Source organism: Manacus candei, unplaced genomic scaffold, assembly GCF_025592945.1.
Source record: "Manacus candei isolate 608988 ecotype Guabito, Panama unplaced genomic scaffold, ASM2559294v1 h1tg000050l, whole genome shotgun sequence".
Taxonomy (NCBI): Eukaryota; Metazoa; Chordata; class Aves; order Passeriformes; family Pipridae; genus Manacus; species Manacus candei.
Genome location: NW_026138098.1, coordinates 32,355,361 through 32,382,624, shown reverse-complemented (window position 1 = coordinate 32,382,624; position 27,264 = coordinate 32,355,361). Strand labels below are relative to the sequence as shown.

The following is a 27,264-nucleotide window of genomic DNA, read 5'->3' as shown; positions in this document are numbered from 1 at the left end:
CTTTAAATCAACACAGGACTTTTCCATCAAGAAAGATGATGAAAGCACATGAAAATCTGCTAGTATGTGTGCTGGGCTATACGGGTTTATCAAAAGATGTACATTATGCCAGCAAGGAGAGAGGAGAAGAAAGCAGTATTAAAAAAAACCCACACCTATTCTTTCTGGTTTTAACCCATTTCTGCAAGGACCACAGGAAAGGCCCATTACACTTCATGAGTAGAACCTATTTCTTTCATTTGATTATGATAGCTTTTGCTCAGAGGGTTCAAAGGAACTTAGAAATCTGAAAATCCACAAAAAGGAGGGCAACACCTTTCAAAATAAAAACCCCATCCAGCTACCCACACCTTTGAAGCAGTTCCTCTGCCCAAGGTGTCCAAAGCCTTTGATAGTGGAGAACAGGATTTATTGGCAGAAAGCTCTGTGCTCCTTCATAATACACAGAACATTGAACTAGATGAAACCCTGACCTTTGAGACAAAGAACCAAGACTTTGGCTCTTTGGGGAAACGAAGTGAATTATGGCTTAGTCAGAGATGAGAGTGTTTGTAATCAGTTAGGCCTGAGAGAGCTGCGCGGGAAATACAAAGCCCAAGGCATAGATGAAGGTCTGTCCTTGGCTCCTTTGGGCTCTCTTCCCTGCATGCCACCTTCAGTCAAATTATTTACTGACATACTCCTCTGAGGATACCATTTGATAGCAGTTCTGACATTTGCCTGGGCACAGCTCCTAGAGCAAAATATCTAACAGGAGACCACAACACAAAGGTTCTTCTGGGGAAAAATACATCAGTAAACTCCCTATCTGAGGATTACGGAATTGCAAATGGTGTTCTGAAGTCTGTGGGAGTAGACATCCTTCTTGTAAAGGTATTCTTGAGGAAGGCTGAAAAGAGTTGGTCTAGCCAAAGCTGCTGCTGTGACATTGTTGAAATACATGAATTTTTTCTCTTCACTATTGGTTAAATCTGGTCTAGATAGCAAAGTAAGACTATCCAAAAATTATAAGTATACTTGATTGGGTTTCACAGTTCACCTTCAGAAGCAATAGGAACAAAGTCATCTCTTAAATGGGTAAGTTATTCTAAACATACTTTATCTCTGCATGCAGGGGGTGGGTGACCTTATGGACAAGGTACCATAAAACACTTTGGACTCTATCCATCACATTAGTACTTTGGCATTTCACTACACACAAAACCAAGCAAGTTGCCAATCTAAACTCAGTTGCTCACTGACCTACTCAACAGAAAGGTCACTCATCCTCCTCCAATCATCTTCATTTGCACATCTGGGTCACTGTGATATTTATCAGGAGTTAATCATCTACAAGCAGCTGAGTTATCATCCATGAATAATAACAGCACTTCCGAAACTTCATGACTTTGATTCCTAACTCTGCCAAACTTTCCAAAGTATCTGTGCTTTTTTCCTACTTGTTCTTTCATATCTTGGAAAGTTCCTTGGATTTGAAAGGATCTAACGAAAATGTTTTCTGCAAGGGACTTCTAAAACATCTTTACTTCCTAAATAGTCAGGAATTATGTGTACAGATCCTCCACATTCATCGCTCTATTTTGCTTTAATCTTTGTGTTCTATATTGTACTAGTGATCTTCCTTGCAGGGAGTTGCAAAAGCACACAATGATCCTACATTTGACCATTTAATTTCACTACTTCACTCTTAAAGAGACTCCTTTGTGTCTGCTAATATTTATCCTTTTAACGTAGTTGTAGATTTAAGGTAGATTTTTTAATTCCTCCTGTATATGTTCATTTTTCTTTTACCCACTCACAAAGACTTCTAAAAGTTCTCAAAAAATACTGCCAACTGAAAGTTTATGTCATCAGCATGATTTTCAGCATTTTACCCAGCACTGTCTTATTATCTGAAATAGCCATTTTATCTGCCAGAAATGTCTTGATGTCACTGTAAAATAAATCATATTTTCAAACCATATTCTTTACTCCTTTAATAAGCAGCTAGAATTCAAGTAAATATAAATGTATGCATTCACTTTTCTAAAACCTTCCAAACAACCCAATTTATCTTTGAAGTGTTTAAAAGTGCAGGGTGGAATATGTCTCAGAGTATATACATTGTCATTCAGAAAGAGAAAATCCATTTTTTTCTCATACTCACAAGAAAATAATCACATTTTTTAAGTGGAGAAAAATGATCTACTGATAAGCCCCAGCAGCCTTTGCATTAAGCAGTGCCCACTCTTGGGTTGAGCTTCCTAAACAACCATGTGGGAATGGCTATTATTATTAGCCTTTGTTGATCTGCTTTTGCATTTATGGTTACACTTCTATCATAAAAAAATCAACATTTCTATTTACATCTTTAATGTTCTCTCTGCCTTCAAATCTTTTTCACGGGTTTCTGTTTCCTTGTGAATTGGGTAAGCACTTTAAATAGTCTTCACAAACTATGTATTTATCTGAAAGTGAATTTCCTTCTAAGTCTGCTTTGGTTTTTTGAATGGATTACTTTTTCTGTTTTTCTATAAACTAGAATGACATTAACCCAGACAAGCGAATCAGCTGCTTTACTGCCGTAGCAGTGTTGCTATTATAAAAAAGACAATTAAGTTTGGTGTGGCTTCTGAGTGCATTTCCCATTTCATTTAATAAACAGGAGCAATGGACATAGAATTTAAGAGAGTACTACCATGGTCTGAACTGCTACTGAAAGTCAGCCTCAAAGCCTTCAGCAGGCCAAATCCAAGACCAATTTCAGGTTTCATAGACTGTGTCTTGGGTCAAAGCATATTAAAAACCCCTTTAGAAATGCTTCAGTTTACCTTCTAACTGTCCACCCTACAGAACCAAAATGGCCTAATCATAGGGCAGAAGGCTCAGTACAGATCTTTTTGCAGGATCCAGAGCCTAGGTAGTACACAAAATAACACACACCCTCACAAAAGGCTCAAACAATCTGGCTCGCTCACTGAAGCACTTGGAAGAGCTGTAACTAGGACAAAAATAGATAGACATTGATGTTATAACTATCACTTCCTTCTAAAATTCTGTGAAATTATCTTCCCACACATGCAACCCTAAAACCAGTGTGATTAATGTATTCTGTCTGCATATCAATTATCTGACTGCAAAAACACTCTTTTGCCTCAGCAGCAAGGCAGTCACCTCAGCAGAACCCAAGTTCAGCCCCACAGGCGGTGCTTAGTTATCCCAAGGGATTAACTGATCCCACTGCAGCACCCTTTGGCAGGGCCTGCAAAGCCCCTTCCTCAGCATTGCACTCACGACCCTCCTTTCCTTCCAGCAGGTTTCAGCCTTGCTGATCACCAACAGAAGGATCTCCTTTATGGAAAAGCAGAGTCCCTTCTGTGCCCCAGCACATAAAGGCATTTTCAGGACCAGCTGAACCAACCCTGCAGTAACTCTGAGCTCTGAAAGTCAAGCACATACATGTGAAAACCTTGTGGAAGAAGAGCTCCAGGCCCTGGAGTTCCAAGCCTAAGAAAAGACTGAAACTATTAGGGTACATCATGGACAATAGTGGTATTGTGTCATTAAAAATCATTTTAGCCACATTATCACAGTAAAAAACAACCTGAAAAGTATTTTGTAGTTCCTTGTGCTTATTTCCTGTTGTGTTTCTCACTGCTTGATTTGAACAATTTAGTAATTCATAATCAGTCTTCCAGCCTCAGAGAGATGTTACCCTCCAAAGGGGTGAGCAGTGAGCAATGTAAATGGCACAAAATAAATACTGCAGCAGAAGGACATAAACGTAACACTTGTGATACGACTGCTGGAAGGGCTTATTTTACTAGATTGGGCTTTTCTTAGTTGGTTTTTTTCATTAGTTACTTTAGAGTCTGTTCTCAAAATTTGTTTTCTGTAGTCAATTTGTTGCCATAGATGTGAGCATCTCCACTTCCTTGCTGTCTCCCTGCTAGTACAAGCTTTAAACTTTCAAGAGTTTATGATAACATAAAGCAGAACAGAAAATTCAGTATAGGTAGATGTTGTATTTGCAAACCATTAACGTTTCACAGATCTGTCAGCACTGAATATTTAACATCAGTGCCTGTCAGACATTATAGTTTTGTGAAAACAATTAGTATTTGTACAATATTATTACATACAAACATGAAATTATTTCTCACAAGTTTCTGTGAATGGTTATGAATTAGCAAACATAACACTCCTCAAACACAAGAAGCAAGTTCAATTGCAAGCCATTCCTGCAGTGTAACTTTACAAGGTGGAAGTAAAAAACTGTCATGGTTTGAGAGCCTCAAAAATCTAATTCCCTACCTTCAAACCCCCTCCCACATCTCAACTCAATGTGAGAAGGTTTTTTCCAGACAACCACACAAGACTCAAAATGGGGGAAAGGGAATATATTACGACTGTACAATTAAATACTATAATACATTACACACACGATCTCAACTATCTCTACTGTGATAAATCAGTATTTACAATGGATCAAATCTCTTCTCCCCTCCAAATAAAAGTCCAGGAGGGAAGAAGGAAAGATCCCTTCTTCAGAGCAGCAATGTCTGTAGGGCAGCAGGACTATCTGTTTCGCTCTTCTTCTCATGCAGCATCTGTAACTGGATTGTTGTAGCTGGATCTCTTTTCAATACACACGAGGGGTATCCAAGCCCCTCGGCCACCCGCCTTCAAACGAAGGTCTTCCTCCGTGGGCTGCGTAGCAGGGACAAAACTCACTTCACCACGGTCAGATCACGAAGTGCAGGGGCATCTTCGTCAAAGTCCCTTCCTCAGGGGGTTCACCCCTGAGTCAGAACATCTTGGGCAGCTTTCAGTTGAAAGCCTTTGCCTCAAGAGTTCTACCAGAGCTCCTGTGCTCTGTCTCAGGCTGCTAGGCTTGGCAGCAGCAGCAAGGGGAGGCCAAGGTCACCCCCTCTACATTCCTTCTCCATCCCAGTCCAGCTTCAGGATGCCTGAGCTTCTCAGCTCCTCTCTCTCCGGTGCTGCAGCACTCCAAGACTCCTCTCCTTAAATAGGAGTCCATCTCCCTCCTTTCTCAGAGGTCTCAGAGGGGTATGGGGTTTTTATTTCAGTTCTTACCCCAAGTTCCTCTCTCGCTGCTGCTCTCTCTCTCTCTCGGCTCTCTCAGACAGCTCTTCCTTGGCTGCATACTGTTGCTTTCTTATCTTTTGGCTCTTAGCCACAGTCTCTGGACGCTGCTTCTGCCACTGCTCTGTCTCTGCTCACTCACGGTGGAGAAAACTTTTTTAGCTTTGAGCCACAGGTACTTAGCCCAGCATTATGCTGTTCCAAGTCCCTGCAGCCCCAGCCGGGGCTAGGGGGCCAGAGCCCCCCGGGGGGGGTGTCCTGCCCCTTCTGCTCATGGCTTTCACAACATGGCTACCACTTCTACCACCAAACTACAACTACCCTTCTCTTCAGTTCTAAGTGTGATATGTTTATATTTTGCAGAAGTGTTCACTAGGTGAAACTTCAAAACTTCCAGGGTCACCACCCCCTGGGGTTTTACCATTTTATAACTTCAGGGGGGAAAACTGTTTCCCCCCACCACATACAAACATGAAATTATTTCTCAGAAGTTTCTGTGAATGGTTATGAATTAGCAAACATAACACTCCTCAAACACAAGAAGCAAGTTCAATTGCAAGCCATTCCTGCAGTGTAACTTTACAAGGTGGAAGTAAAAAAACAGAAAGAAAAAAAATCCAAATATCTTCTAAGGGCTTATGATCCAACTTCCTTCAACAAAAAGTCTGAGAACAGAGCTGTCCCACTTTCTGAAGTCAGTTAAGAAAACTGGGGTTTCCATGTAGGCAGATCTTGTTTCCATATGTGATAACTCATGTTACTTGAGATGGGAGCCCTAGAAGAGGACATAGAAAACACTGCACTTCTGGTAACAGTCCAGGTCTCCTTGGATCCCCTCTGATGGATACACTGCCAGGAAGGACCTAGATATTGCTAACAGAGAAAGCCCAGAAAGAGCTCTCCTTCCAAAAAAAGAGAACTTAAAGATTTTCAAACAAAGAAGTGTCCAAATACTGGAAAATAGTTCTCCAATCTGAATGTTCCATCTATTTGCTCTTCTCCCTTTACTTTTTCCCTCAGCTATTTGTTTGCAGATTTCCAGACGAGCAGCAAGAAGCTGCACAGTTCAGACATATTTCCTTACAAAAGTCTGATTTACCTGTTTGATGTGGCAATGTACTCTGAGCTGAATTTCTTCTGCTGCTTACCTAATTTAAATGTATCAACAAACTGCTTTTCATCTATATTTATAGAGCAACAGAAAATAATGGTGTAGCTCTTCGACTGAACAAACTAAATAATAGCAAGGATAAAAATACAGATGGCAGATGAAACAAAGATTGCGTGAACCCCTTGGTTCTAACTGAATATTCACTTGCTGAGTCACACCACTTCCTTCCAAGGAAAACCCCACAGCAAGAGAACAGTAGACATGGACATCATGCAAACACAGAGCTTGCTCTTGGCAGACATTTCTCCCTACTCTCCTCTCTCTGGGATGGGAATGAAACAGCTGTGGATTTTAGATGCTTTAGAAATTTGCAGTTTGAAAATCTTTCCTAATAACTAAGTTTGTCATCTTTGCTCAAACCTAAGGGTATAATTTCTTCTTATATTCACCTCAGAAATTAATAACAAGTTTTTCTTCTGTAGCCATTTAATATTTGCAGTTCTTGTGTGCCCCTCTTGTTTCTTCTTTCTCTCTGTTCTCCTCTTTCTCTCCTAAACCCTTTTTTTTCCTTTGGGCTAACAAAATATGGACTAATATGGACAATGCAATCATATTTTCTTCACAGAATATTGTGGTTTAATATTAAAATAGTCCTTTAAACAATTTGCTGACCTTACAGAATACCAAGAGATGATCTGAAGACTTAAAATCTCAAGGTTCGTACTGAGCTGAACTGTCGAGTTTTGTTGAAGCTACAGGGTTTGGCAGATTTAACCACAGGCTTCCAGGGAAACAGGGTTTGCTTGAATATTTATGGAACTCTTTGGTTCACATCTATTGGATGCCCTATTTAAAACACTTATCTCCTGGTCTGTGCTCTGCTGCCATCTGCATTAAAACAGAGAATGACAAACAGCTCCCCACACACAGGAATGCGCTGGGACATGGTCGCTCCTGAATTATTCCCAGCTAAAGCAGGTGCACATCATGACAACCACCTATATTCTAGAATAAATTTTGGCAGCTGTGTTGTTTGAGATCATCCTGAATAATAGAGCTAAGCTACAGGAGAAGAAAAAATGTGGACATTTATTACATGAGAATATCTTGCTGATTTAAAAACTCAGTTTTATCACATCCTACACTGAAGGAAGCCTAGCAGTGAGTCCTGCTGGGTTCTATCAATACCTCTGATTATGCAGGTTTCTTCTTTTACCTGTCATGCCACCCCTCAGCTTGGTCTTGAGAAATGCTGTCACCGTGCTGTAACTATGCTGCCTGTTGCTGTGAGAGCCAGCATGCAGGCCAACTATCCCTTCTGTCTGTCATTTGTTATCTCTAGATTTAAATCCTGAGCAGAGTCATTGTTTCATAAAGGCACTTTTCTACCACGTAACAGCACCAGAACTTCAGAAAAGCTCCAATACAGCCTGGAGTCCCTGAGGGGTAGCCTGAACTGCCTCTTTGGCCATTTGGATCACAAGGTGCCAAAGACCCAGGAATAATGCAGTGGCTGAACATTGTGTTCTGGGCTCTGCCACATGAGACACTTTGCAATGGTTCACATCTCTGCTATGGGGGGATTTTCTTCTTATGTCTTACAAGTATAGAAAAATCCTTACTTTTATCTTTAAAAATAAACTAATAATAATAAAGGGAAACAAAGAAAACTGTTTCAAAAAGCTCATGCTCAGAATTGTGGGGGGGGTTTTCCCCAAGTACAAAATGCCACGATCTGAGAATTAAAATTAAAACATCAGGCTTTACTAAATGGCACGACTGCATTTAAAGTGCCCAGAGGTATAAAAGCCAACTTCATTCATGTTCCTTCACCCATTTAAATGCACAGTGAACAAATGAAAAGGCTTTTTTAGGGAACGAATCAATGCTGATCCATAATCTTTGTTTCAATTGAGATAACTGACTCTTCAATTTCCCCCCTTTCTACTGCAGATACACCATTTGTTTTGTGGAGGTTTTTTTTCTCTCCTCAAACCTCCATAACAAAAGCCTCAGCTCAGATGAGCTTTCTCAAGTTCTGAGCAGTTCTACCTATTACTGAAAAAACAGAATTTAAAATTGTTTATCCAAGTGTTAGCCAAATTCCCCAATCAATCTTCTCTTTTCTCTCCAAATCATTCCTTTTTCTCCTATTTTGTTTCTTATCAAAGAATTCCATTATTGTATCAAAGGTATGTGAAAATAGCTTTCACAGTGTCTCTCTCCTGCCTTTATAGTAAAGCTGCAGATGGCTCCAATTCAGCCCCTGCTAAAATAAAAGAAGGTGAATTGCAATACCCACATAATTCCACATGAGCAGAAAATGGCAGTTTTGTTTGCTTCATCTGCAAACCTGTTGGTACAATTTCATATGCATACAGATAATTAGGTAATCCTTTTATTTTACATCTTTCATAGCCCTTCATTGTTTTAGCATTTTCATTGAAAACAGCTGGTAATCTCCATCAATGAAAACTGCATTTGTTTTATTATTATTATTTCTGCTTAAGAGGCTTGGTAAGATATGCTGTGAATCATTTAAAAGGCCTGTATAAGCCAGATATATTGACATTAAAATAAAAGTAAGACCTTTGGCTTGCAGATAGTAAGGTAAGGTATTAAATATTAAAGTTGATTTACTGAAAGGCTTAACATATATGAAAGCCCAAATCAGATAAGAGAATGAAAATAAATTGTATTATATTGTTTGTGAAGAGACCTGACAGAGGTAAACACATTTTTACATGACAGCGCTTTAAAAAAAATATCGATAAAAGAGATTTGGTTGATTAATCTCCATAGCATTTTGAGTCTTATTCCAGCAGTGACACAAGTGTAAGGAGGAAAAGGAAAGGCCAGAATAAGGGAATGTACTTAGAGGATAATGGGCTCCATTGGCCAGGGGAAGAAGGAAGCCCTTACTGTGATTAAAGTCTCTTACACTGCTGCTCCTCCTGCCATAATGGACCAACAGTCAAAATTCACATTAAAAACCCACTATTTTATTTACTGAATGACATGCAGTTCTGCATGTAACTCATAAGGCAAATTCCACACTTTTCTGCAGAAGTTTCTGTTTAAATTCAGCATGCTGCATTTTTCTTTGATCATTTTATCACACCCATGTCCTAAACGACCTCTTGGGAGAGAGCTTAAAAGGATGCAGTAGCAGGTAATCCAAATTGAATATATGTAGTTATGCATACAGTCCAAATGTGAAATTCTGCCTCCAAACTAGTAACAATGACACTTTTTAAAGGATTTAATCCCAGTAAGATGTCAGATGCCTGCTGGGAGCTGGTATTCAAAGAGGAGTGGCTGTGCCACCTGCAGCTAAACCATGTTAATAGGAGAGAGAGGGATCCTAAGGGACATGTGCTCCTGGAATCATTACCTGTCTCAGTCACTGCATAATGGGGGAAGGGAATCATTTTCATAATGCCGCAGAGATTTTCTTCTGAAGGGTCTGACTGAGCACTCCAGGGACTAGAATGATCCATCTACATCACCCCTCTCTTCTGGGAATGACAGGAGAGGCTGCACTGAAATCACTAAGGAAGCACGGCAGAGGATGGCCTTTAAATAACAAGTGAGGGCTGAGGACCCTCCCTCTCTAGTCGAGTAGACTTCAGTCTCACTGTGGCTGTAACACTAAGACTCTGAATTAGGATATTTAATTTGCATTAAATAATAAACTCACTGTATTTGCTTCTCCTCATAGCCCATGGCTTTGTAAGCTTTACTCACACTTTAATTTAAGACAGACTCTCAGTGTAGAAGGAAAATGTGATGGTAAGGGAGTTCCTCACAGGAACCTGCTCTAAGCAGGTACGAGTAGGAATATCAGACACAGACAGCAGAATCAGACCCATGTGCTCTGTGTTTCTGGCTTGTAATTCTATTGAGAACACTAATGTTAAACTTATCTTTTTGAAAAGAAAGAATATGAGTTCTTTCAGAGCTTTCTTTCATCTTATCAATCACATTATTATTCCAGGCCAGTGTCTTTTGATATGGATGCTTCAAAAAAATTCTGAATTAGAGTTCCACAGAAGAATATAAACCTGTTTATGAAATTAAATAAACCTAAGGATTCTGTACACTTGCTTTCTTACCTGCTATTGCATGATTAATCATTGACTTTTTTTTGTTTTCCCCCATGAGATTTCAATATAACACATTTGAAAATATTATTTTTGTTCTGCTCATACCAGATAAAAAAATAAATGCATCTACGATTTTTGATCAGTGTTCTTCTTCCATTAAGATGGCTCTGTTGTAAAAATATTATTTTTTGCTAGTGTTTCCAGAGTCTCACTCTGCAGACATATTAGGGAAGAATCACAGTGAATGTAGCTTACGTGCAAAGAATTTGGTGTACAAAAATGTCATTTTCCTGCTAGATATGTCCTCAGAGTAAAACTCCTCTGGCACAAAGCTAGTACAGAAGCCCTACTTTATCCCCACCAGATTTCTGGGCAGGAACAGCAAGTTCCATAGGTGGATGATCTATTTTCCAACTTTCCCAGCCTTTAGCTTGAGATGCAATCCATGAGCAAACTCCTCTTTCAGGGAGCTATAGAACATCAGGGGTGGAAAATGCCAGTTCACATTTTTTCTCAGTAGTTTGCCATCACAGAAACCTGTAACACCTCGGAGTTACTAAGTTATCAGCTACCTGTTGGGTAAACTTCCAACCTAGGTAGTAGCAAATAACAGGTAGTTGGTTTGGTTTTTTCCAATTCAGCTTCTTTTGCTGTTGAGCTAAACATTCACACTTCCTCTCCTTTCCCCTTCGGCAGAATGTATAAAACCTTTCAGGGAGTTCATGGTTAATAAAACCCCCAGTGGTCACACACCAGACATGAGTGCACCTCCTGGTCTTCTTGCATACCTAAATTCAGTATAAATTTTAGGCTCATCAGGTTTATCCAGCTGTTAGCTCAGCACCTCAGCAGCCCTGTCCCACATCAGCCTGGGCACCCTCATCTTGACCAGGGGCAAGGCTCAAATATTGGGAAGCAGCACAGAGTAGCAGCAGCAGGCAGGGAAGATCACCCACAAGCAATGTTGTTTACATAATTAACATGAAATTTCCCTGGCTTATCTTCTTTCAAACTTCAGACTACAGCCGCTGTATACTATGAGAGGCTTTAATTGCATTGTATAAGGCTTTTGTTGCTCTTTCTCTGGGCTAAGGAAGGGGAGGGAGTTATCTTTTCAGCAATACTTCTTATCTCACAAACATATTTAACTACTAACTGTAAAACTGCTTGAAAAAACACATCTTGTTGTGTCACCTAGGAATCATCCTTCTGCTGTGAAGGGAAAGAGAAGAGGTGGGAAGAGTGTTGGAGATGCCATGTCCAGAAAACCTTTCATTATAAAATGTATTTTTCTTTACCAGAGGAGAGGATTACCAGAATTTTGTTCTGTAAAAATCTGCCTGAAGCAGAATTTCTGTGCTACAGGAAGGTCTCAGATGTAGACATTGATACCTGGCAAAAGAGAGGTTTTGCTGGAAAGAGAGGAAGATGCTGTTTCCAGAAAACCACTGTTGCTTAGTTTGACAAGTCAAATCCAACTTCCTGCACTGTCCTTTGGAAAAGGTTGGCCCTGCTTCAAGTTCCCCCTCATCAGATTTAATCCCTAAATCACTGCTACTGCAACCTGCCCTGACCCAATGCAAGCACTGTTAAGGGCCTCCTGTGCTCAGAAAGGTAAGAGAAGAGAAGAGAGAGGAAAGGGCATGGAGCTGGACACCTGCCTGGAAAAAAAAAATAACATGCATGCAGAAGGAACAGTTTTAAGTGGATTATTTTGCCTCCAAAATTGATCCAATTTCCAGCAACTTGATTCCAGGTAGTCTTTTGGACTTCCATTAGATGCAAAAGGAGCTAAGCAATAGTGTTATCCCTGTAGCATGATCATCTCTTTCTGTCTCTCTCACGTAGATACCCACCCACAGAATTTTTAAGTTCTGAACAAATTTATAACTGCAATGGTATAGAATAAATTTATATGCACACACGAACACAAATTGTGTGTGGGTAGAGAGATCATGTAAGCATCTGATGTTCATCTCACAGCTGAAAACTAGATGCCAGATACTTTCTTCCATTGCACCACATCATGAGAAAGGAAAAGAAGCTCTGGTGGAAGGAGTCAGACACTAAAGGAGCCAGGAGAACAGAACAACTGTGCTCCTTCCTGTTCTGACAGCCCTCTGACACAGTGCCAGGCTCTGGTGGTTCACAGCCCAGGACCGTTTGAGAACAGATGGAATATAGTATGTTCCTTTCTGAAATTAAGGGAAGTAAGGGAAAAGGAAAGCAAAAGGAAGTGAAGCTCAGATCAGCACTTCCTGAACTGCACTTCCTCTACAGCGCTTGATCCACAGCCCTTTGAAGTCTGCAGGGAGAGCTCCACTAACTTCAAAAGGATTTGATTCACAGCCCGAAGGAGAAGGAAAAAGTGTGTGGCATGGCAGAGAGCTCACTGGCATCACAGCTCCGTGGGAATGCACAGAGCTTTGCCTGGAGATACGTGTGCTTATCAAATGTTCTCCTTCTTTGGATTGCCCTTGAGACATGTTCCATCCAGCAGGACCTGTGAAAAGATTTAAAATACGGTTTAATTTACATATATTTGACGGAGAACATAAGTGTTCTTCCAGAAGATTTGCAAGTCAAGTAGTGCTTTTCCTCCCCCTATCTGAAATAAAAGAATATTTCCTTTTTTCCTGGCAAAATGTTCCCGCATGAACATTGTATTAACTCTGTATATTAATTGAAAATTTTTAGTGTTGTCTTTTTACCGTTACTGAACAGAGTTATTACAATCAAGATTTCTTTCCTCTTTTAAGTCTGGTCTTGCTGTACAACGACCATTCCCAGTATCTCCCCAAATGCACCTTCTTCGTATCAGCGTTCTATAGCTAGAAAGCATTTTAAGTTTTCCTTCTAATAGCAATTTACTTTGATATTAAAATGTCCATCAAAATCTCTGCAACTACAGTCATTACAAAGTTCCCAATATTTATGTGGCTTAACAATGAAAGAATTTTCACAAAAAAACCAAACAAGAAAACCACCTATCATTCAAAGTACTTCCTAGTCCAGTTTTATGTGTATCATATGGTTAAAATAGTTCTCTGGAGCTTCACTCATCATTCTGTCTGGAAAATAACCAAAAATACTCCCTTTCCTCCCCCTCCCTAAAATAACCACACAACCTTTATGAAATACACTGTAACAATAAATTCCACATAGAACCCTTTATGTATTCACCCACACCATGCTCTTCCATGAGCAAGGTTGTAAGCGTGACATGGTGTGTGCATTTAGCTAGTGATGCTTCCAGAGGACTCCATGCTGCCGCTCTGTCCCACAAATTACAGGGTCAAGGCTGAGAAAGGAGGTGGAAAATTTATAGATCAGGATGCATATAAGTACTCGCCATGAAAGCTGTGGTGAGGCCCTAAAATCTGTAGCCTTCTGTTTGCCAAAATGATTAGAGGAGGTTTTTAGAGTTGTCAGGAACTGAACACCATGTGAGAAACGAACGAAGCAGCAGAATTATACACAAGGACAACAAGGGCAATGGAACAAGAGCGGAGCAGACAGCACGGCTTGCTCGGTGTTCCTGCACGGACCAACATTGGAAATGGCAGGTGGACAGGCAGCAAGGGCTTCGGAAGGGTCCAGTGGGCTAAAGAAGAAATTCAAATTCCATATTTTAAAACATGACAAAGAGAAATGCTTCATCAAACCTGCTAGTATGGCCTGCTTACAGATGAAGTTGAGTTTGGGCAAAGGGAAATCAAACGCCTCCGAGGCTCCCAGTGAAGCAAAAAATTACATTAACTTTACAGCCTCAAGCATATTTGTTAGTATTTAACAAATTACGTGCTTCATTTAAATACCATTGCTGGTAGCCAAATAAATTAAAATCACCTCATTAGGCTTTACATCAGTGAAGTCAAAAAATTAAAAGAGGCTTTTCTTACCTTCTGCCTAGGTGTCCTCCTGCTTGTACAGTCAGTGCCAGTAGGGACCTGTCATGGAGGCCTTTTTCCATATCATTTGTCTCTAGGTATCCTGAACCTAACAGATATAATGAAAGACAAGGCACACATGTGATCTCAGAACATTGCCACAGTTCCACAATCAAAAACGTGATCACTGGGATACCTGAAATGAACAGACTGAAGCACTTGCAGCTCTGTAGGCCCACATGCTGCACTCTGCTAAAGACAAAGGAACAGGCACAAGCAAACCCAGAGAACTGACTGTATTTCCCCAGCAAGCTGCAACAAATCCAGGGAAGGCCCTGCACAGGGTAAACAGGGAGGAGCATGGACAACAGCTTCTGCTCTTCACTTCTCCACCTCTCTTACGGTGTGACTTTGGGCAAGTTGTTTTACTACATGTGTTGTAGGTAACTGTTTCCAATACGGAGGTAAAGACACTTTAAGTCCACCTTCAGGTTGTCTAAGTTTCCCCTAAAATCCACTGTAGAATATTTTTCCTGATAAACATTTCTGAAGGTCTATGGTCAGTCACAGATGTCCAAAAACTGAGGTAGAAAATAGGCTATTTGAATGTAAATCCTTCAGTCTCTTTCGCCAAGTCTTCAATTTACGGAAAGTTAAAACACAGTTCAAGTCACAAATTACTCTCAGTACATATGACCAGGGTTAGGGTGTCTACCTTGCATGCTCCTACTTAAAGAAAAGCCCTTTTCCATCAGGATGGATAGGAAACAAAGGCATTTGCTAAGTATTTGCAACATTTGACCAGCTCCATTGAAAAAATAATGGAAAAGCAAGGAAAGCCAAACTCTTTTTTCTCATAAATAGTTCATTCTCTATGGAAGGCAGTTTGGAGAAACCAAAACCTCTGAAACTTATATTGTGCAATAGGTATGTCAGAAAAAATATACAGTATGACATTTTCCAAGTGAAGCACTTCAATTTTTAATTTAAAGTGTTATTTTGGGACCAGGTTCAGTACATTCCATTAAAAAAAAAAAAAAAACATTTAGTGGGGAATGAAAAGTTTCATTCGAACAAAAAAATCTTTGCTAACTTCCTAGGATTTATGTTTTAATATGGAAGCAGAAACATTTTTTGTTCAGGTCACCCAGCAGCAGCTCCTGTAGAATGATTTGCACAGCCTTGCTAAGGGAATATTTGAAAACTTGCAGAAAAATTCTCTAGCTGCACTGTAGGGAAAAAAAAAAAAGAAGACTGCATAACTCATCATAGTACCAATATGTCTCAACATTTAAGACAATATTTAAGATTTGCTATTTCTAAGTGCTGATTTCCTGTTGAAGTTAGCAGGACCATTTGCATACTTCTGATTAAATATCTTCCTAAAGGCTTTGCCAAGTCAAGGTACATGAAGCAAATGATAATGAGAGAAAGCTGTTGAATATCTTGACAGTTATCACAAAATTCTCTGAATAAATTACATGAACACTTTTACCTGTTATTGCCCTTTTGGCATAAAAGTCTTTATTTAAAACAGTTCTTCCTCTTTAATGAATTTGACTTGTGATGATGATTGATATCTCCTGTCTTTGCATTTTCACATTCCTCTAAAGTGGTGATAACCACTTCCAAATTCCTGATCACTCTGACACCAAGCCAGTGGTGAGGAATAGGGAACAGAGACCTTCCCCATTAGCAGCAAAAACAGTCAGGTAAAACTACATGTAAAAGATACTTTGCAGTAACCAAAATCCACAGGAATAAATTAGATAGCTACATCCTCAGTGGTTACAAGTTAAGGCACCAGTGTTAACTCCTTGCTAGTTTACTGCTCCAGAAGTGTGCAGTTATTTCTCGGTAGTGGAAGAGCCAGCTGCTAGTTAGTGTTTGTGCTATGCTTGTTCCTCTGTGGAAACCTGTTGTAAACAGAAGGCTGCCAAGGGTATCAAACTTTTCATATCACTGTGATGTAGAATGAAGTTCATTATGATTTGAATTAGGGCACATCAAATTCATTGTGCTTTATCTGATGAGACTCATATGCTGTCCAATTCAAGAAAGGTAATCTATGGAATGTGACGTTGGAGTTACAAGTAACTTGTTATTGATCACTCTCTTTTTCATTTTACTTCAGACATTTGCAGTATAATAGTGATGTTGAAACAGTCACATTTCTATTAAATATAACACCTTCCACAGCATGTTTAGTTTTCAGTTGCAATTCTTCACCTTGCATGCTATTTGGTGATTCCAAACTGTGCATATCCAAAGCCATACGAGTCAGCACCATTTCAACAGAATTCCACTGGTATGTTATACAAATATTGATTTTGGAAACATCTTTGATGTTAGTCAGTTCTTCAGAATATTGTATTCAGAACTGAGCATGTATGAAAAACTAAGCACACGGTATCAGTGTGTGCTGGGAAATTATACTCAAACTAAAGCAAAAACTGGGGCTCAGTCAATTATGAAATCTGTTTTCTCTTCACTGCTTATAAGATAAAAGGGACAAAGCCACGGAAGAAACACTACAGATGCTCAGTTTGGGAGGAAGTAACTCATTCTCCTGTTCTCCAAGGAGTGACAGGCAAGCTGTCCCCCAGAGAAGACCATTTTATGAAGGTGTTGTAAGCTGCAGCTCAGACCACACTGCCCTTTTTCTCCCCACCATCCTTACCCTGACAAACACTCTGATCTGTGGAGCTTTGCAACCACATGTCCAAAAGCCACAAGTCCTCACCTTTCCCTTTTGCCAAGGCAATGTTGGAAAAACATCACAGATTCTGGTGCACTTAAGTAGCATATGTGGGATGGAATAAATAAGAGTAGTTCCCTCTATATCCAAATCAGCAGCACTCCCTTCCTTTCTGGCAGGGAAATGGCCATTTCCACAATGGTCATGGGGGTAAGGCTGGGGTTGCAGGAGCACTTGGAACCATAAAAGATGCTAAAGGACAGACTGTTATCTGCCACTACAGATAAATGCAATTAAGGACCATCATAGTTTCCCCCAGCAGTGCTAGTTCTTCCTAAACTTGTTCTCTCACGTTCCTGCAGTCATCATTTCTTTAGTGACTGCAAAGTCACCAAATTGCTTCTCACTCTACACAGCAGCAAAACAAGATGTCGAAAGAGAAAAAGGTGATTCCCTAGCTAAGTATGTGACAACAGAACAAAGAATTTAATCTGAATCACTGTCTCTGCTTAGCTTTACATGTACAGACAGAGATGAAACCAAGACTTCTGGATAATTTTAACCACAGAATTTATGACTGTTGCTACAGGTCTGGGATGGGAGAAATTGGATCTGTATTGCTTCAACCTGCCCTAAGGACCGTAAAAGAAAAATCATTATCCACACCAAGACCTGAGAGCAGAGCCCTGAGCCAGGGTCTGTAGGGTGCCTGTAACCCACCTACAGCCCTTTGCAGGACCCAGCTCACCAGCAGAACCCTGGAGCTACTTCAGCCTCCTGTTCTCCATCCACAGGCTGTGGTTCCAGATACATGCCAGGATGCAGAAGAACCTTTCAGTGTCTCTACAACAGACTACCTGGTCCCCAGCTGGCCAAAGACTTTGCACCACTTACCAGAGAGGATAAAGAGATAAGGAAAAAAAAAAAAAAAGGAAAAAAGGAAAAAGATAAAAAAGAGGAAAGGACAAAAGGGAAAAATAAGAAATAAAAATGGAAACAGGCAAAAAGATAAGAGAAAATAAAAAAGGGAAAATAGGAAAAAAGGAAAGACAAACCAAGAGAAGAAGAAAAAAAGAAAAATGGATATGAAAAGAAAGAAAAAGGAAAAAAGAAAGAGAAGGAAATAGCAAAAAAAAAAAGCCAACATCCTTTTAAACACAGGGAATGAGAGGTTAACTCAGGATATCAGAAGGGAGGACTAGAATGAAAAAGAAAAATTAGAAGTGAAAATGCAGTTTATTTCTACTGGCACATGCAAAACAAATACCATTTTCTACATACTCTTAAACAGACAGATATACCAACCCCCAGTGGTTGCCAAAGTGAAAGAAGGGCAGCTGGACCACAGGGTTACTCCAGCCATTAGCATTTTTGCCAGTGGATGAGAAAGCATTTCAAACTGAAATGTGTATGGTCAGCAGAACATAAGCATTAACTTATTGCCTGTCTGATTTTCATCTTTCATTTCAATGTGCTGAATTATTAATGTCATCCTAGTCACTAGCTAACCTTTTTTTTTTTTTTTTGTCTCTGTATAATGTTAAGTCTTCACATAATCCAGAAAAGTTCGGGTTCTGAAGCAGCAACCCTCCTAAGACGACCTACGAATACAGGCTACTTCAAGTGCAAAATAAACTTCTCCCACATGCAGTTACCATTCAGCACCAGCAGCACTGCAGATCCATTCCTGAAGGAAGACAACAGTGTACGGTTTGTGGTGCCTTCAGGAAAAAACAGTGTTCTGGGAGGCAGAGGAAAGTGTGACACATCAAGGGCAGTGGGAGTTAAGTCTCCTGGCAGAAGGCTGAGATGCAGCTGGAGGCAGTTGCCTGCTCAGAGGAACCTTCCAAGCCATGGTTTGTGCCCCAAGGCCAGTCCAAGGCTGCTATGACAGCACTCCCAGCACAGCTCACTGTGTCGAAAGGAACGGCAACTGCACCTTCCACTGCAGGGCTGTGGAGTGAGCAGAACCACAGGCATGCTTCCCTCGGATCTTTGCAGTAATCCCCACTGATTTTGGAAGTGCCTTTCATGGAAACACTCCTGTCAGTTTGGCCAAAGGGCTGGGGAAGCCTGTGCAGGGTCAGAAGCTGATCAGGCAGTTTGCAATCCATGTTCTTTATCTGCTAGAGACAGTAGTAAGGTCTTTGGTTTAGGGAGCAAAGACATGTGGCTGGGAAGAGAGGAAGCTTAAGCTGTATTCAGAGGGTTACTGTTACCAGAACATTTCAACACTGGAAAAAAAATTGTTTACCACCACACTTCTTAATAGGTTTGAAAGTCTTCAGTGATGAATGGGATTACCTCCTTATTTATTTATCTGTTTTGCAGATTAGCACAAGCCAAACCAAATATACAAATTTCATTCCAGAGGAAAAAATATTACATGCCTAGGGGGGGAAAAAACAAACGACTGTATTTACCTTAACATTGCAATTTGAAAAAGCAAACTTGAGAAGAGTGATTAAAAGCACATGAAACGGGAAGCATGCCCTTTAAATACCAACTTCTAATTGCAGTGATGTGAATATGTAAGTCTAATTACACACATTTAAGGAGTAGATATTTTATTAAAACTGCCTTGATGTAAATTGCACAATCATTTCTTTTATTAAGACTGATCATCAATTTCCATTCTGGCATTTGTTAATAAGGACTGACAAAATACCAGAGACTTACCATTTCTAGGAGCACTGCAGCAATGGCTTTACAGTACAGTTGGATGGATACCCTCATGCTCAGCTCCAGCATACTTGTGATATTAATGCAGTCCATGACAGGGCTAAAGAAAAACCTAATTTTAGCTGCACAGAATAATATGTCTTAAATGGCAAGATATAACCCCACTAGATGAGATTTCCAAAAATTTTGCCTTTCTTTCTGAACTGGTGGGCACATCTCAGCTATTTTCAGCCCACTCCTGGGTGTTGAGGCTGAGCAGCTGAGAGCAGCCCAAGGCTTCTGGCTGAGGGCAGTCACAGCCCACAGACAGTGAGCTCACAGCCACACCTGTACCGACTGCTTTTGTGCCAAGCCAAGTGGGTGCCTTGTGCAGAGCTCACCACTTGTGCTTCAGCTCATGGAAACGCGACTGGACCCCAGTGCACAGAGCAGCTATGCCTCCAACCCAGTGCTGCTTTGTCCCAGGGCTCAGTCCAGCTGCACTATTGGGAACAGACTCTAACACACTTGTCCGATTTCTTCTCTGAATTTGACTGCAGGGCCCAGTCACTGATCCTTATTGCAACTCCCTCATGAGATCCAACCACCCTTTAGTATTCCCTTCTCCAGAGACATCAATGCACAGGACAGTTCGGGCAGAACAAAGGAGACACCCTCTCATTTTAGTCAATGAGTTACAGGATCATGCTTATTATTTTGCCTTACAAAAGAAAGCCAAAAGTATCTGGATTAGAATGTGCCCATTACTTCTCTTTACCAACTATCGAAGCATGAGAGATCTGTGCCAAGAAACACTTAAACAAATTGTTTCTTCCTCAACACTCTGTCTCCCCGTATTTGAAAACAAATACTTTCTCTCCCTTCTTTGTGTAATTTTTGTTTTCATTTTCCAGAACAAGACAAACTGCAGTTTTCTAATGAGAACACACTTCTCACATGTATGTAGACCCAGACAGTCAGTATATTTTGTAAACTATTGACAGCATTGTAAACTTTCACGACTTAAAGAGAATCTCTGGTATAATGAAGTCCATGGTAAAGCCCCAGTACTGGAGTTAAGAGAGTGCACAAGGATTTGAGCTTTTTCAAGAACGTACAGGTGTAGAACCTGCACATGCCAGAAGAAACACACTCTAAAGTAGCACGAGTAAACTGGCAGGGAACACAAACTTACTATTCATTTTACTTAAAATTTCAAATTGTAGAGCCTATTAAAGTCACTCAGAACTGCCTTTTGAATTCTCAACATCTTCTATTTGGCAATACTGAATAAAGGTAAATTATTCAAACTGAAGAAATATCTCACATGAGACCAAGGCTAATATGCATACTAGAATGAGAGGGGGAAAATATAACAGCAAGGAAAAAGCTAAATTGTGTTTATTTCATGTTTGGAGGAAAAAATCAGGTGCATTTTAATTCAATCTAAACCATTTTGCCTCTCTCAGAAGTAAAAGTTTAAGGGCAACCTTTCTAAAAGTTAAAAGAAAAAAAGATTTCACAAACTGTTAAGCTTCATCTTCTGAACATCTTTTCCAGAACAATACACTAGTAAAACTGAAATCCTCAACTTTCTCTTTCACTGAATTAATGATTAGTCATATTTCAAGCATCCATGCACAGTACTTTGAAGCAAAGGTGCTCAATACAATTCTACAATAATTTACATGAACTATTCATCTTTTGCAGTCTTTTTTAATTTTATATAGAGGTAGTCATTCTTGCTCTGTTATTTAGCAATCAGGGCCAACATGAAAAAAGTAGAGTAAACCTCAAATAAATCTTATTGTTGACTATTTTTGACAGCTGATGTACAGATGAAGTTACCAGGTACCTTTCTAAATGGGGGGGAAACGGTAGCAAGATCACTCACTGAAGCTCTTGATGTTGGGTTTCCTCTTCATAGTACAGAAACTGAGTATGGCAGAAAAATGGAGAAGAGACCAGAATCAAGCCTGGAAACATGAAATATGGTCCTAGTTTCTGCTAAGGGACAAAGTTCCACACCAAATCCAGGCCTTACTTCTCAAATTGCAAGTCATTAATGCCACATTAGGAAATTCGAACTACAGCACTCAGAAACCAAAGGGACAGCAAAAGAAAAAGACCATGAGGAATGTGCAGGTACAGCACTGAGACACACATACCCCTCCATGAAAACCTGCACACCATTTTAAGGGTTTCAGAGCCTTTGGCTCAAAACTGTCTGTGGACAGAGGAGCAGGGTGGTGCCTGGAAGACTAGCTTTCACACTTGCTCCAGCTCCAAGCCAAGGATGAGAAAGCTGTTTATAACTCTGCATTATCTTGAAATCTTCAGAGACTTCCTGGCAGAATGAACACAGGCATTTGCAAGTCTTCCCTCCTGATGTGGCTCCTGCTCCAGTCCTGTGTCTGTGCATCCATGGCATGGGACCTGCTGCTAAAGGATGGTGGTGATGCTTTGTTCCCATGGACAAGAGGGAATGGGCTCAGTGATGGCTACAGGGACAGCAGTTCATGGGAGCAAAATTTCCTTCAAGATCCTCAACTTTAGAGGAATTCCAAGGTTAAGGCAGAACAGGATAGGATTTTGCAAGCAGATCATTATTTGGAGGTTTTAGTACTCTGCCTCTAACCACACCAGAGGAGATCAAGAGTTTGGTTCTTTCTGGTCCTTCTCATAACTCATCAACTTAGAAAGAAAAATAACTGGAAATTACAGATGTCAGGTCAGGAGTGAAAAATCATTCTGACTGGGTCAAAATGCCAGATCATCAGTACCTCTGAAATAACAATGCTAGACTTTATAAGCTGAAATACCTGAGGCAAGAAAAAACTCCAACCAACAGCCGAGATTATCTCACATTTATTTTTAAGACACTGTACTGACCAAATTCCTTCCTGAATCATACACAGGCCAGAGACTGTCCTATAAATTACTGCAGCACTGAAAAAGTCAGCTCACAGTCATAGGCCATACCATCTTTGCATACATCTGAGTACACTGCATGGGCCTTTAAGTTTGCATCCTATGCCTTACATGTGGCTGCTGGAGGTCAGCTTTGGGGTTTGCTCCTGTAGCCCCATGGCAAGATGGTCTATTTGAATCCAGGTGGTAGATGAGAATGTTGCAGCTCTGTGCCCCCATTCCTGTTGGTGCTACTCCAGCCTCTCTGAGACAAAGCTCCCTTTTATCAACAACAGAGATTTTGTTTGGAAAGGTGTGGACAGGTTGGACTGGGACAAAGACAGGAATTTAGGTCTGTGGTAAGATCTGAAGTGCACTTAGTGGTTCGCTGGAAACCTTGACTGCAACAAAGACGGGTTGGATGGAGAAAAATCTACCACAGTTTTGCTCCAAATAGAACTGTAAGAGACATTTCAGTGGAAGGTGTTCCAGGTGCCTTATGTAGCCCTCACCAACAACGGCATCTCCGTAGCCCAGGGCCAGGGTCTGCTCCCAGCAGGTTGTGGGTGGGAGCAGTAGGGTCAGCACTGTCACACAGCTCCCTCAGCCTTCAGACTGGGGCACAGCCACCGCCGTGACATTCCTCTAATTTATATTCCTACCCAAACTGATTATGATCTTCTCAATTCACTGCCCCTGAATGCAGTTGAATTAAGACAGCAGGGTAATAAATGGGCTACCATATTAACAGTGATGTATCTCCCCGTTCCACAGAGCCAACGTCAGACTAATTTTCATGTGGAAGTCATACAGTCACTAGACTTCACTGCCATTAAGAAACAGTTAAAACATTAATTAATAGGCATTTAAACTTACTAGGACATGTTTAGTGAAAAATTCTCCATTGGCAGAATAGTAATTGGCTTTCTAAATCTCACAGATCGCTTAAACATGATTTTTTTTATTTGCATGCCCCATTGCTCCACCATTTTAATGTACAGTTCATTTGGTAATCATGTACAGACAGACAGACAAATAATCTATTTCTTCTGACACTTTGTTTTAAAGTCCCATTTAATGTGATCACTTCCTAAGAGAATAGAGAATATAGCAGGACAAAAAAATGTAAATGAAAGCATTTATCAGCCTTAAAAGAAACACAAGAATGGACTGTTAATGTTCAGAATCTCACTGACATTCCAATAGCAGTAGTCATTTCCAAGCACTCTCTCCAGGAGTGAAAACATAATGGAAAATTTAAGTTTGCTGTCCCCTGCTTCACGCTACTGTATCTCCTTATTTTAAAAAAATCAATACAGGCTATTAATCATTTCACCCCACATCCAAAGATTGCGAATGCCTTAAAAGGCAAGCTGCAAAGGTCTGGAGAAAAAAAAAAAAAAGAAAGAAAAAAATCAAACTCATCATAATTAGGAGACAGACATTTCAAACTGATATTTAAATTATACAGTCTCTCACCGTTTTTTTACAGATCTCAGCCTCCTCACTCTGTTGAAACACACAGTCACAAACAGAGATGATTATTTCTCTACCCTTACTGACCAGCCCAGAAGCAAAGAAAAGGAAGACAGGATTTTATTTAACAATTTAGAGCTCTTTCTTATCCTTTTTATCTTAGCTTTTTTCCCCCTTAGCTTTTATACACAGGATATAAAAATAAACAGAATCATAAAACACTGAATAAAGTCAGCTTCCTTTTGTCTTCTTGCAGACTCCTTTTTCCAGGATCACTCACTCCAGAAACTCATTTTGGCAACTGAGAGCACGTTGGCACATCTCAGCTTGGTGCAGAGCTGACCAGAAGTGGATCAGCAGCTTCATAAGCCAGAAGGAGAAATGCCATTCTGCACCACACCAGAGTGCTGCTGATCTCAGTTACTGGGGAGTCCTTGTGCACCTCACACACGGGTTGTGACCCCAGGCCAACAGCACACAATCCATGATGCCCACAGTAGTTCCTCAGGAAAGGCGGAATGTACCAGCTTCATTGATCACAGTGTAGTTAGACCATTTCAGACCACATTGACAGTTTCACTACAAATATCAATAATTAAAGATTTTTTTAAATCCCCCTGGCCATCTGTCAGTCTGTAAGTGGGCAGCCATAGAAACATTAACCCAGACCCTGCACGATAAGACACTGTTGTTTCACCTCAGAATTTTTCACCACCACCAAAGACCTGGTGACCAAAACCACTGCTGAGGGGACCAGAGCCCCCCCAGCAACTTCTTTACAGAAATGCTTTTATAAAAGAGCAACACATTCTCTTAAAGTGGTGCATTCTCTGAAACTGCAACAGGCTCAACAAAAAAACTTAAAATAACTGCGTTTCTAATTGGCAATCCTTACTAATTTTCAACAAAAAAAACGTGCTTAATACCAATAGGAAAGAAAAGCCCACATCACTGGAAAGGTGACAGAGACACCACAACCTCACCACAGTAGCATCTCTAATTTAATGCTGCCTTTACTTCACATGTAATGCCAGCAAATTAAAGCCTTCACATTTTAAACAATTATTGACTTGTCTGATTTATGAATACAAAGAAAGCTAAGTAGTCAAAATGCTGTTTGGGCTGACTGAATTGGGCTTTAGCTGGAAATGCTTGTCCCAAAATAGGGAAAGCCTGCCCTCTAGAGCACTGTCCCTCGCTGAGAGAAACCCATCTGCATCAACCGATTTGCACTTAGTGTCTAGCAGAAAAAAGTGAACTTGTGTGATTGCTTTAGTCCTTTCTCAGATGAATTGAATTTTCAGCTAGAAGTATTTGAGTCTTTGACCTAGAAAAAAGTTTTCAGGTCAAGGTTAAAACATAACGAATTCCCAGCTGTGTGAGAAGGGACATGGGCAAAACCCAGCACAAGAACCCAAACATGCTGCTTTAGCACCACTGGGGCCACCTCTGCAAAGGAGCAAAAGGAACTGCCTCTCTGAGACACACCAAAGCCCACACCAAGCTGCCATCTGCTCTCCAGCACCAGCTGTACAAAAAGAAGGCATAAAATTCCCACAGATACAAAACCTGTGCACATTCCCAGCTGAACACCACTGCCATACAGTCCCAGTGGTGGCACTTGCTGCCCTGCTCACCTGTATTGTGGCTCTGTTGCTACACTGACCACGCAGAATGACAGCACTTGGTCCCACCTGGAACTGCTGCCTGCACTGGAGAAGCATCGCCCACCTCTTTGGGTCCTCCCCACTGCACCCAAGCAAATCTGACAGAGCAGGCAGGAAGGGAGAGACAGAGAGAAGAATAATGGGATCCTTGCATCCTTACCCCACTGCACCCTCCTTTGTCAAAGTAGCAAATTCAGTTATAGCCACATGTCAGGAGCAACACATGGGGAACAACAGCATAAAGAGTATCGTTCACCCCTTGTATCATACACTCAGTGATATATATTGTACCTGCTGAATAAGGCATAGTCTGACCCAAGAATAGATCATAGGAAGCAGAAGGACACAGATGAAAGTCATTGTCTGAGTTCCTGTTGTCTTTGGGGTGCTTTCAGACACCCTTTGAGGATTCAAGGCAAAATACTTTACAAAAAAGTACAGGGTACAAAGCACTTCACAAAAAATGGCAGGCCAGATTCTCAGGTCGCTTCAGAAAACTGTATTAAATTTGCCAACAGGAACCTCCTGGCCATAGTTCAAGTCACCTGGATACTGATCCTTTCTGCATTGGTCCACCTCTATACTCTTCTACACCTCTCAGGCAGTGGCACTGAAAAATACTAAATCACTGTAGCTCAAGGTGACTTAACCTTTCTCTGCTTGTATTCTTCACTTCTTCACCCTCACGTGGCAGATCTGGGAATTAAGCTACAGGCTGGCATGGGAGGGAGCAATGGTTTGGGGTGTCCTCACAGAGGGCCTGCAATTTGTAGTGGTCTCAGAATGTGGAAAGAGCAAGTGTTCGGCAGAAGGTGGAGGAGAGGTGTTTGTGGTAAATGAGAGTGAGCGTTCAGGGCTGGGCAGACAGATGGAGGTTTGCATCAGTGAGAATAGGTAGAAAATGAGAGCGTCTTAGTGGCATATTTAATTTCCGTATGCTTGTTCTTTTAGGCAACAACCTGAGCAACTGCATTCATTTCATGCACAGACATCTCTAAGGATACTCTCATATATGGAAATCACTGAAATCACAAATGAAATACATTTGTCTCCCTGATGCATTGCAAGAGCCTTTTCACCAGGCACAGCTACTCGGTGCAGCAGACTCAGAAAAAATAAGCAACAACGCACAGAAAAAAATGCTCAGTTGTGTTCCTCTGAGCCTCTAGGAAACCATAACTAATTACTGTTATTTAAAGAGGAAATGCTATTAAATCATTTGGGGTGGACAGAGCACTGATCTGATGGGAGGAGGGCTGTGAGCCACAGCAGAGCATGATATGGGAAAATACATGTTTGCAGACCAGCTGAATTCTCCCCATCCACTTCTCATTGCCAGGCAAACATATTCCTGAAACTTGCCCCAAATGTCGCCATCACTTTCTGCTAATCCTCTCAAAGGTGTAAGAGGATCTTCTAATGACAGAGGAATTAAAAATCTCACTGCTACTTTGAGTTCAGTGGACAGCATGACCGAATGATCCCCCCTTCATGCCCCCAGGAACCAGGTCAGGGAAGCAGCACATCACAGAGAGCCAGCACCTCCTGCTCTGATGTGCTTGCACAGCTCAGCTGATAAAAACCAGACAGCACACAGTGCCAGGCAATACAGATGGAGACCATTTGCCTTTTCACTGTACCTGCACAGATAGCAATATTA

General features: G+C 40.8%; 1 long non-coding RNA gene across 9 annotated transcripts in view; it reads right to left on the bottom strand.

The window, feature by feature from the left end:
- LOC127476888 (uncharacterized) overlaps positions 1-27,264 on the bottom strand; it is a 554,098-nt gene that overhangs the window by 439,514 nt on the left and 87,320 nt on the right. For all 9 annotated transcript variants that reach the window (XR_007906755.1, XR_007906754.1, XR_007906757.1 and 6 more), the window contains exon 8: positions 14,205-14,301. This is a non-coding gene — a long non-coding RNA (uncharacterized LOC127476888). The remainder of the gene's footprint in view (positions 1-14,204; positions 14,302-27,264) is intronic.